We start from the raw sequence: 13,121 nt of genomic DNA, 5'->3' as shown, positions 1-13,121 counted from the left end.
TCAACCTCCACCACCCTGACAACCTAGTGCATGCTTTAAATAACCACAGTATGGGATAGTGAGTCCTGTGGCATGGGAGAGATTTTCACTGGAAACAATTCTGGGAGAGCTTTCAGGAAAACAAGCTGGAAACAGCCCTAGACAGAAGAAAAGATGAATAAAAACCAACTTAGAAGCCAGAAAAGATATCCTAATTTTGAAGAATGCTTCATATGTCAAATAATGTGGTGTAAAAACCCCATAAAATTGAGATGAAGAATTTTAGCATATGAAAAACCCAGCCCACCCCAATTTTGGGTGCATAGAAGTTTTTGGGTGCTATCATTAATTATATACAACCCACTTATAAGTAATATTTTATAACAATTCATGAAGATATTAAAGTAAATAATTATTTAAAATATGATGGCTATAATATTTACTTAGAACTATGTTTGTTCAGGTTTGGAATATTAAGAAAACAGGAATGTGGCATTCAATCCAACTCCCTTCTTAGTGAACAGACTTGTTTAGCCCAGTGTTCTGTCTCATCAGTAACTAATCAAGGTACTTCCAGAGAGACTTTAAAATTAAGTCATACTTAAGTCATACCAAATTAAGTCTTTTGCTAGCACACCCTCTCAATCCAGCAGCATCAGAACTTCCTGTTTTTATCATAATCTGGATGGTCATGTTTAAGAGCCATTAGTCTATCTTTTCTTGATTAATTCATCTAAGTGTGTTGTATTTATTTTGCGTTTTTAATATAGTATGGCCATCAGTTTGACATTGCTCTGCAAAAATAAAAAATTGGTTTCTTTCATTTGCTTTAAAACTATTATCTAATTTTTTAAGCTGGACTCGATTTTTGCATTGTGAAAAAATGCTTCTTGACTGATCAGTTTCACACCATTTAGGATTTCCTTTTCCTTAATTTCAAATTCCCTTCCAGTTGCCCCTTTATTCACTGGAGACTATCGAGTCTTTTCTCTTTGCAGAACTTGTTCTGCACCCCCTGCTCACATTGTCAGCCTTCTATGTTTTTATTACTTGGACCATATGATTTTTTCAGACAGCCTAGCCAGCAATGCATGCAGCAATTACAGTGTGGGCACACCAGAGATCCACAAGCAGTTTAATACGTCTCTGTTTATACCCAGACTCCTTTCCCAATAACTCCCAACAATCTGTTTGCCATCCTGACTGCTACGGGTAACAGCTAAATCAAATCCAGCATTGTGTACTTTTTTTTTATTAGCCTTCATATTTATTGATAATGAATTGTAATTGCTATTTTAACAAATGCACTCCCTAAATGCATTTGGTCTTTCTGCACCCTTCAAGTTGTTTTTTTACAAATTTTGACCATGAGGAATAATTTTGTATCATCTGCATGCTTCGGCATCTTTCTGCTGGTTATTTTCTCAGGCAGATGAATGGAATGGAATAAAGCTTGTGGAATGAAGTGAATGGGACAGATAGCCACAACAAAGTGAAGGTGATGGCTATTAGATAAGAACACTTTTTTCTGAAGCAGTCATCTTAAATCACTCTTTGCAAAGCTCACTAGCACATGGCATTTTCTTGCCTGTGTTTGAGCAGTGTAGTTCTGAGGATTTATCATGGCAGTAGGGGCTTTACGGAATTACATTTTAAAAGTCCTTCTTTTTCAGCTTGAAAAGGTGGCATGAAAGAAACTGTTACCTACAAAAAGAAAGAGTCAACCTTGTAGTGGATGATCCTAAAATAGCAGCGTATCTACAGACCACCCAGGACTGCTGTTTATGTTATGCCACTCCCAGGGATTATTTTGGTTTATGATCAATCCCTTGTTGTCCTATAAAGGTTTGTGATCATACCTAAATGTGGCCATACCTACGTGAGTCTATGCCAGATAACATATGGTGGTGTATGCTGGAGTACAATGAAGTAATATTTACAATGAAGTAATATTTAAACTTAGTATTTCTGATGCAAGGGAAAAAATAACAGCCCAATTGCTTGCTGATGTTCCCCTTTTAGGCTTCAACCTGTTGCCTCTTTATGACTTTTATTTGCTTCTTTAAATAATTTTAAATCCATGAGAAGCAGCAATCCTTGCTGCCTTAGACTGGCGTGCTTACATAGCTTTCAGGAGAATTTAATTTGTTTAATTCTAAGGGAATTTCTGTGAAAAGTTTGAAATGGTATCTCTAGCTATTGACAAACATAAATACCAATATTTCTGTGCTGTGCTGAGGTATAAGGAAAGAGAACATGGAATGGATGAATTTTTGTTTTCAGGTGGGATAGGTAATATTTCTACTATTTATCAATTCCCGTTAAAATAAGTTTTCATTGCTCATTGATGACCTTTCCTAAAGTGACCCTTACAGATCCATCCTTATAGATGCTTCTGTTTAATGATGACCTTTCCCAACACGAGCCTTACAGATCCATCCTTATACATAGATGGTTCTGTTGACTTTTGCAAATGGGGCTTCTCCATTCTGTAATTATTTTAGGAACTTGGTGTCTTTCCAGGAATTCCATTTCTCCCAGAAATGTGTGGTTGTGTTCCCTCAGGGCACACGGTGAGGAGCGACGGCCTCACTTCAGAGAGTTCTGCACGAGTGTAGGAATAGGAATAGGAATACTGGCTCACATCCAAGCTCCTTCTCTTCTGGCAATACCCTATGTAAAATGCTTTTAAGGAAGATTATAATAACCTAACAGATGGCTTGTGTAGGATAATCTGACACTGATCACTTATACTTAAAGGTTGTTTTAAACCCAGAAGGGTAATTTATTTCCACATTTTTATTACGAGTATTTATCATAGCAAAATATTTTCTGTAGAGATGTCTCTGAATCTTGTGTTCCTGATGGCAGCACTAATCAGTTCTTCGGTCAGATAATATGTCTTTATGAAAAAACATTTTTGTTTTGCTTTTTTTATTCTCAGGCTACCATGTGAGAAACTTTATGTGTCATCATTATTTCATACACGATTACTGTGACAGCTGTTATTCCTCTTTCCTCAGCAGTAAACAATCTCACACCTTTTCAATCTTGACATCTTCCAGATTCATGATCATTCTTATCATTTTTTCTCCAAGTTCATGATCTATCCCTAAATACCTGATTTCTAAAAAGTTTCCAGATGAACTTTAACTCCTGCTGGTAAATGTAAAATTGCTTTTCTGTCCTCCATATTCACATGTTCTATCTATCCCAGGCACACCTTTAAGCAATATTAAATGAATCTGAATTAGTGTGAAAAGAATAGCTGTTGGGAATTAGGAGGCCTAAATTTGATTATTTCTTCTTGATCAAATCATAAACTCTCCTACATTCCTACCTGCAAATAGGGATAATAGCAGTTCCTTGCTTACAAAATGGAATACAGGCACAAGAACTCACATGATATAAATACCTCAGGAAATGTTCTCAAATATATATAATGCTATAGAAGTGCAGGTTATCTGTATTGAGCCAGCCCAGTGGCTTGAATCTAATTGTTTCCTGAGAAAATGTAAAATATAATAGATTTTGACATGTAAAATTTCCAAGTATGTGACTATATTCTCTTCATTAGAGGCATATTAAAAAAAAAAAAACAAATCCTTTGAAGTTAAAGTAGGAGAAATAATAATTCTACCTGACAAGAATAGCTGGAGCATTAAGATTATTACTTAAAGATTAGCTAGACAATAAGATACAATACTGGCCTCTTTCTCACCTCATAGGAGCTTCTTCAAAAGGAAGTCACAGATAATGAAGTTATAAACAGGAGCTTTTGGTAAAAAGATAAAAAACCCTCAAAACCTTTATTCACTGGTAATCTCCACACTTTCTCCTAAGGGGATCCTCTGGGCCACACAGGGTGCTGGAGTAGGCACTGAGTATTATTAGTTTTATTATAGTATCTATGTGTTGTTTAGAAAAAGAGAGCCTTTCCTGGTCAGGATAGTGTTTTGAGGTTGGTGAGGTTTTTTTGTTTGTTTGTTTGTTTGTTTGTTTTTTGGGGGAGGGGTGTTGGTGGGGTTTTTTTGGTTTTGTTTTGTTTTGTTTTGTTTTTTTTTGTGGATCACCAGATTAGCTGTAATAGTTGATCCTTTCTTTAACTTGAGATTTTATAATCATCATCCTCTGTATTGGTCACTTAGTACTGTAGGTTTAGCCTACTCTGGTTCTTTGTGAGCAGAAATGTCACTACAGTTTTTCTAAGCAGTTATTGTCTTAAGCTCTAAAAAAGATTCATTTTCTCATACCTGTGCATGGGTGTTCACTTCATTTGGAAATCCAGATGTATTTCCAAACCTCAGCAACACTTCAGATTTGAGTTATCCAAATCTGTTAGTTTTGGCTTGGAAGGAGTTTGTGCATCACTGTTAAGCAGATGTAACGTGTTTTTTTCCAGAAATGTAAGCCAAGTTTTCACAATGCCAGTGTCTTTATTTTGCTGGTATTTTATTCTTGGCTCTTCCTGTTGTAGGAGCTGATTCTTAAGTTACACTTGGACAAAGTTGGTCATACTGCAGAAATAAAAGGCACTTTGGGCTGGATCTTGGCAAAAGGGTGGCTTAGTCTGTAGAAACAGGAAATGGAAGTTTAGGGAAGTCTCATGATGCCCATGAATTCTCCTGAGCTTTGGGATCAGGTGTTTTAGCCTTATTGTTTTGCCCTTTCTTTTCCCTATCAAGCCATCAGAAATGTTCCTCAACTAAATTTAATTAATGATTTTTATTTTTTTTAATATAATGGGCATGGTTATCAATAAAAATGAATTCTATGAGGTGGCCTTGAGCACTTCAACACCACAAAGCTTCTACCAGTCAAAGGAAAGACTAAAAGGCCAATGCTTGAAAGTTACAAGCAGCTGAAAAAAAATAGTCTTTACATTAGAAAATTACTTATCCAGGCTTAACTATAGCTTGCATTGTGTGACTCAGCTACAATTCTATTAGCAATAAGACACTGCAGGGAGTGTATTTCCAAGCAATTATTATACTTGGGTGATTAAAGTAATTCTAGATATGACCTTGTCCCGTATAACACCGCCAGAGGCAGGTTGTAATCTTGCAGAAGTGTATTGCTTGTCTCATCTCATTGCTTAATTATAAAATGTACACAGTAAATATTCTGGAGATAGGAAATGGAACCAATGCTATAAACCCCCCAGGTATTACATTATAAAATAAAATGTAAAGTACGACTCCTTTTTTTGCCAGTCATCTTCAATTTTATAACAAAATAAGCAAGTAATCAATTACAATCATAGATGAGCGTATTTTGAAGCCACACAAGAAGGCAAGATTATTATATTGCATGAAAATACACCTTTTCTCTTTTTTACTACTTCCTTCCTGTGTTACTGGAAGCTTTTCATGTCAATGCAAAGCAGTTCAATCCATAACAAATGGTCTTCCTCAAGCTTTTTTTTTTTCTCCACATAGCAAAGCTTCTGTCTGATTCAGAACAGGTACATGAAATTCACCTCTATTTCCTGTGAGTTTTTTTCAGAACTGAGATCCAAACTCATTCTCTCAAAATGAAAAAAAAAAGGTTTATGTAGACATAGGTATGATAGTTTTGCTGCTGGGCTTCTTTATTCTGATGATAAGATTAATATCAAAATTCACTGCTAGAGAAGAAAGGAAAGGAAAGGAAAGGAAAGGAAAGGAAAGGAAAGGAAAGGAAAGGAAAGGAAAGGAAAGGAAAGGAAAGGAAAGGAAAAGAAAGGGAAGGAAGGAAGTGGCGGAAGGAAGGAAGTGGCGGAAGGAAGGAAGTGGCGGAAGGAAGTGGCGGAAGGAAGGAAGTGGCGGAAGGAAGTGGCGGAAGTGGCGGAAGTGGCGGAAGGAAGTGGCGGAAGGAAGGAAGTGGCGGAAGGAAGTGGCGGAAGTGGCAGAAGTGGCGGAAGGAAGGAAGGAAGTGGCGGAAGGAAGGAAGGAAGTGGCGGAAGGAAGGAAGGAAGGAAGGAAGTGTCGGAAGGAAGGAAGTGTCGGAAGGAAGGAAGTGGCGGAAGGAAGGAAGTGGCGGAAGGAAGTGGCGGAAGGAAGTGGCGGAAGGAAGTGGCGGAAGGAAGTGGTGGAAGGAAGGAAGTGGCGGAAGGAAGGAAGTGGCGGAAGGAAGGAAGTGGCGGAAGGAAGGAAGTGGCGGAAGGAAGGAAGTGGCGGAAGGAAGGAAGTGGCGGAAGGAAGGAAGTGGCGGAAGGAAGGAAGGAAGGAAGGAAGGAAGGAAGGAAGGAAGGAAGGAAGGAAGGAAGGAAGTGGCGGAAGCAAGGAAGTGGCGGAAGGAAGTGGCGAAAGGAAGGAAGTGGCGGAAGGAAGTGGCGGAAGGAAGGAAGTGGCGGAAGGAAGGAAGGAAGTGGCGGAAGGAAGGAAGGAAGTGGCGGAAGGAAGTGGCGGAAGGAAGTGGCGGAAGGAAGTGGCGGAAGGAAGTGGCGGAAGGAAGTGGCGGAAGGAAGTGGCGGAAGGAAGGAAGGAAGGAAGGAAGGAAGGAAGGAAGGAAGGAAGGAAGGAAGGAAGGAAGGAAGGAAGGAAGGAAGGAAGGAAGGAAGGAAGGAAGGAAGGAAGGAAGGAAGAGAAAAGACAAGACACTGAATTCTGAAGGGAACTCACAGACTGGTAATCACTCTTGTAGGGTATCTGTAAGCAAGAAATTTCAATTATAACATAATAAAACCTGTAGTCATAAAAGTACTTCTTGGGCCTGATCAAAAGGTGACAGGATTAAATAGAGCCACAATGAGTCAGTTCAGATCAGTCATAAAATATTGTGAATTTATTTAGCAATATAAAAATATATTTTGCCACTATTTTTTCAATCTTGCACATCACATGATTTTGAGTCTTCTATTTGCTTAAAAATTGTGGAATAAAGCAAGAATTTGCCTACAGAAAACTTAAGACATTAATAATTGACATACAGAACATTTTCTAGGGATTAATAACCAGCTGGGAGAGCTGATGGCCTGAGGCAAAGCCAAGGGCCATTACCCCCTGGCTGGTTATTAAATCCCTAGGAAATTCCCAATGCTAAGGTCATGATTGCTATTACAATCCTTTTTTCTAAAGTTAAAAAAAAAAAAAGCCAAAAAAAAAAAAAAAAAAAAAAGCCTTGCTTCACTTTATTTTCACTTTATTTCATCCTTTTTCATAATTTATTTTAAAATACTGCATGTAATATAGATACACTGACACTAGTGTTTGGGCATTTCTAGGGACCTAAAACCCCCTCAGTATCAACAGAAAGCCTCCTGTTTTTTCCTGTGGATCAGGTCCTGTTTACAGGCACAATCAAAATGCTTTTTGGGTACCTAGTAAAACGTCAGGGTTAATTCATACTAAAAAAAAAAAAACATTTCCATTTTAAGTTAGTGATGAAGAAAAATGGCAAATCCCAGTATTGGCTGGGAAAACAGCAGATAAGTAAGAATCATTAAATTGTATCATTTATATTGTAAAATGATGGGCAGTGGTGCAGTCAGATGTCTATTCAGGCCATTACTGTATCTTCTGTACAAAATGTCAATTTTTATTGTAACTGGACGTGCTCTACAGTGCAGCCCACAGCAACCAAGTCTATGATAGTCAGAAAGAGAATGCAATCAGTGCCCTGTATGCAAATGCTGTTAGGAAAATCAGCTGCTTGGTAAAACAAGTCTGGCATCAGAGAAGGGAAGGAGAAACAGTCATATTTTATTGTCAATAGGAGTGATGAAACCATGTAGATCAGATTAGAACAGACCTAATTGGAGATATGGGTGGTTTGCAGTACAGTAGGGGGAGCAGGCGTTAATTTGTGTCATGCTACGCCATGTCACTGCCACTTGAAATTCCATTGGGCAATATTAATTCCAACAGAGGTCTAGGCTGCTAATAAATGAGGTAAATTGAGTCAATTACTAATTTCATGCTTTTCTGATTTTTGGTTTGGATAGATAATATCCACAATTTAATGCACTGTCCTCTAGAGATCTTTGCCGCTTATGAAGAACATGTGTTCATAGAATTATTTATACTATTCCTGTTGATAAACAGTGCTCCTGTACCCACAGCAACAGGACAAAGGGCACGAGGGGAGCCAGGTTTTGTCTGCTTTTTCCTCTTGATTGAACTATTTCATTAGTTGTGATATGACTTTCTTGCCTCCAGGCAGATCTTCACTTTTTCCTTGTGATTTGCTTCCTTATCAGTGTCACAACAAAGTCTTCATTCATGTGCCTGCATTGACATTTCCCTATCAATATCTTAGCACTGCTTTAAGCAGTCAGGAAGGATATTTTGTACCAGGTAAGGCAGAGGGGAGCAGCTTTTACACCCCTCTCTCACAGGAGAGACCCCAAAGCTGAGCTTGAATTCCACTGACAAGTGTAAATTTTCTCGATTGCTCTTATTTTTTCTGAGACAGAGCTTTTAATAACACACTGCCTCTCCCACTCTGGTCTTGCTCCACTCCTACCTGTGGCTGATAAGGCAGGAGCTGTGCAATCAGCAGCAGCAGCTCACCTCCTGCACTGCCCAGGGAGAGATCTCTGATCCACTGGCTCACTTTCAAGTCTTGGATGCTGTGCCAGAAAACCCACTTCTAACAGAACCTCGCTTACTCTAGCAGCATAATGTAAAACTCAGTACTTCTGTTTGGGAAAGACAAAGCAGAACAAATGTCATGGAAGGGTTTTGATCTCTCTGGCAGAATTATTTGTCTTCTCTGCCATATCTCCTTACTGAAATAGCATATTATTTATTGTTGCTAATTGAACTCACCACCTTAGTTCAAGACGTGTATCACCTACTGCCATTTCTTTCCCTTTCTCATAAACACGTGCCAATCACTCATAAAAGTTAAAATAAATGACAAGGACATAAAGAAACTCTACCCCTCAAAGAAAAAAAAAAAAAAAGAAAAATAAGGAAGAGAAACTCTAACATAAACTACTTAATTTGAAGACTCATTGGGGAGAAATAATGGTTCAGAAAACACTTATACCAAGATAATCTTCCTTCTTGCTTCTATGAAGCAACCTCAGCATTTCTCCTTCCCATTTATCATTCTATTTTTAAAATATATCTTTTAAAATATAATTTTACATGTTGGGCTTTGATTATTGTTACATCTTCCTCTGTGGGAAGTGGTACTCTTGTTTTAGTGTGTACAGAAGTTCATTGTTTTTTAAAACCTTTGAAGTTTTAAGCGGAGAATAAATTGTGAGAGACAGTAAGAATAAATTAAATAGAAAAAACCTTCTATAAACACACAAATATTGTGATCAGGCTGATAGAAAAGGAAGTGCAGAGAAGTGCAGAGGCAGCTAAATTACATAAAATGATCTGACGCCAAATGATCTGAAGCCACAGTCCCATCTTTCATGGTTCAGTACAGGTCATTGGGTGAATTTTTATTTTTCACACTAACCTTTGTCTGTATTTGTATAATGAGTATTCATGACTACATCTTGAGGAGATGTTTAAGTCCCTACATCTTGTGGATATAAATGCAGCTATCAAAGCTACAGATCAATTCCTTTCAGACAGAACCTAGATTTATTTAGTGCTGCCATTTCATGACTACAGATATTTTTGATGGAGCTTTTCATCTTTATTTTTTAGGTTAAAAAGTAATAAAGAATTTTCACCTCAAATACTGGCTTTTTTGTGAATATGCATAGGTTATTCAGATCCTATCAATATTTGGTATTTCCCTTCGTGAGTCTTTTTAGGAAAAGTCCTTTTCCTCAAATTTTTTCCACAGCATTCAAACCCACCACTTCTGAGATGTCTTAATGTCTAATAATTTCTTTAGAACAATAATTTGCTTTATGACTTGCTGAAGTGCACTGTATGCAAACATATTTTTACATCATCGCATAGGGCAAGGGAGAAAAGGGGAGAAAAAAAAAGCCTCTTGACTTTTGGGTGAAATATTAGTCTTCAAATCCAGATGAAAATGAATGTGGCAACTTATTAATATTAATACTAGCCTATTAGTATGTATAACATGAATATCTCAACAACTGCTCATTCTCTAAGTTGATAAACCAACAATGAGTGTATCATTCTGTGGAACACTGTAAGCCTTTAAGTGCAGGGGAGAGACACTGCAGCTGAATTATGAAACAGATTGGTTCTCTGCTAGATTTGTACTTTACATGTTTGTGAGGATATTAACCTCAGGATGGGAGCTGTGTGCCCCCTAATTACACACTCAGGTTATTTTGAAAAGCTTTTAATCGGACTTTCACATAACAGTGAACATGAAAAACATACAGATAAAAAGGGGCCATGCCTTTGAATTTACATGGGCAAATAGTACTTTCATGTCTTCAGCAGTAATTTTTTCTGTTGACATGGTAGATGTGAGGTTTATGCCATCTGGGTCAATAACCTCCTTGTTTCAAGAAAAATGGCTTCTTTTTCTGGAATGTTTAACAGACACTGGAGGAGATTAAACAGAAGCTCTTACATAATCTTTTCATTTGTATGTTAAGAAGAGATGGATAGGATGCATATAGAATGGTATTTGTGGAATTTTTACCAAAGCTATCATTGCAATCGAAATCTGAAAATAAATTACTTTTCCATTACCATCATTCACAATTTTTTTTTCTTAAGTTTAGCGGGATAAAGTCCTGGCTTAAGCCTTTTCAATGAACTAAAAGCATTAGGAGGAGATAAATACAATGAGTGCAAATCCATTTTACTGCTGAAATTATTGTCTTACTCTCTCAGTAGGAAATACTCTCCTGCCATTGCTGCAGGACTTGTCAGAGGAAATTCTGGCTCTACTGAAATTAAGAGAAAAGCTTCCTTTGATGTCAGTGGGGACAGGATTACAAGTTGGTGTTTGCCACCATGGATGCTAATTTTGACCCTCAGGAGAAATGTATTCACCAGTGTCCTCAAAGCAGAGCTTTGCAGTATTTATTACAGACTGTCTGCTCTCCAGCAGAGCACTACCTTTTATTTTTCTGCCAGTTCTGACTGCAAATAAATAAAATCTACTTGAGGAATCATGAAATCTGTCATCTTTCTGGCTTCTCCTGTACTTTTAGTAGAAGAATAATGTTAGCTGGTCAGTTTTTTATTAGGCTGTGAGCACTTACATAAAATAAGATTCACCATAAGATATCACAATGAATAGATTTCTAAGAAAGTAAATTTAGCACCTTCATAAGAAAAGAAACCCAAATAGGCATGACCAACAAATAGATGTCATTTTTATTTGAGAAATATTACATGAGACTATATTATTTGAGACTCATAACCAAAAATTTGCTGTTCTGAAGTGCAAATGTAGATTTTAATATCCAATAGCACATGTGAAAAGGAAATTGGATGTTTGACTCTTAGAAGACTAGTGCATGATCATATGTTGCAGTCTAAAAAAACTTGTAATGGTGCATGAACACCTGCTGCCATCAGGCTCCTAGTGGAGCTTTCACAAAGGAGTGCAACTGCAACATTTAGTGAATAGTAAATCTGCCTATTTAACTGCTTTAAATTGCAAGCTGCTCCCATAACAAAAACCTGAGTAGTGTATTCTGTCCATCTACTGTTTTTCTTGTCTTGGAAAGTGTGTCTTTGCCCTAGAGTAAACCTGGTCTGCTCAGCAAATGTATTAAGGACTGCATTTTTAAAATATCATAGAAGGGTTTGAGTTAGAAGGCACCTTCAAAGATGATCTAGCACAACCCCTCTGCCATGGGCAAGGGAATCTTTCACTAGATCAGGTTGCTCATGTTGGCTCATGCTTGCTATGGAGATGTTGATTAATGTCACACATAAAGCATGTGTACAGATGCCCTTCCCTGACTGGAATAAGAAGGAAACAAAGCTGGATAAAATAGTGAATAAGTAAAACGTTAGCAGTGATATTGGCTACTCCTCTTTTTTTAGTCTGTGCATTGGACATAAATAGTCTCATAAATTCATTTAAACAAAGCTCTTAGAGCTAAGAGGGAACTTTCCTCCCTCCAGTAATTAAAAGACAACCGCTGGCCCAGTAGATTTGGTGATATGAGTCATAACTTCAGCTCAGGCAGTTTTGTGGCCAGCCTGGATATGCAGATGGCCTTGGCATATGACTGTGAAAGTGATGTAAATCATTTCTCATTGAATCGTAGCATCCCAAGCTGTTGCCATTTAATTGTTCAGTTTATACAAAAGTAAATGCCAGTAGAATAATTTGAACTACTGGCATGATCTGTCTGTGAGGTGCTGCCTGTTTATCAGCTGTAGATTGTTTCAACAGTGAACTTCTGCCCCAGAAGGTCATGCACTATTTCACCACCTCATTTGACATGCTTCTGTCAGTTTTGGTGTCTTCACAGTTTTTTGGTTTGTGCAATTCTCTTTCATCTCTTTGATCCAAAATGAATAAAATATTTAAACTCCCTGTTTCATACTGAAATAGTGTTTATTTTACTTAATGTAGGCCTCTGCTATCCTAGGTCAAAATAATTTCCTAACATTCTACCCAATACATTAAAGCAGGTTTGAAAATTTATATGTCTGTAAGCTGGGAGTTATCCTATGAAGTATTAAGAAAAAATATTAGAATATCTTCTTGCCATAGCAAAGGTGAGGTAAATACGTTTGTGCAGATAAGTGAGTGTTCATAGTTTCTACTATAAACTAAAAAACTTACCTTTTCTAAAAACATGGTTTTCTGCATGGCTGTCTTCCTTTATTCTCATCTTCCATTTTTCCAGCTGTACTTTCCCTCTTAGAGTAGAATATTCTTTTTATTTCATATTTTATTCCATATTTTCCTGTGTGTTTGTACCATGTATGCTCTACATATTTTAGATTTAATCCAGCTGCACTATAAAATATGTCTTTGTATTCAGTGACACTTCACTGTAAGTCACACAAGTGGATCATAAGGAATATGCTGGCTAACATGCCTTTAGTGTGGAGCTAACATAAAAGTATATGATGCAATTAATTAGGAACATATTGGAAATATCTTTGTGACTGGTGGATTTAAATGGCAATGAAAAGATTAGCTCCTTGGTCAAGCATCTTAATGACAAATGTTGCAATGGGACTGTTAAACTCTCTGACAAGCATGCAGTAGTGCTAGAATAATGCTTTAGGTGCCTTTAAAAATGCAGTGGATGGACTGCAGGAAAGTGAGGCCTGGAAGAAACACATGGA

This window comes from Ammospiza nelsoni, chromosome 2 (assembly GCF_027579445.1).
Source record: "Ammospiza nelsoni isolate bAmmNel1 chromosome 2, bAmmNel1.pri, whole genome shotgun sequence".
Classification (NCBI taxonomy): domain Eukaryota; kingdom Metazoa; phylum Chordata; class Aves; order Passeriformes; family Passerellidae; genus Ammospiza; species Ammospiza nelsoni.
The sequence above is the reverse complement of the archived record's forward strand: the minus strand, read 5'-3'. Positions refer to the sequence as shown.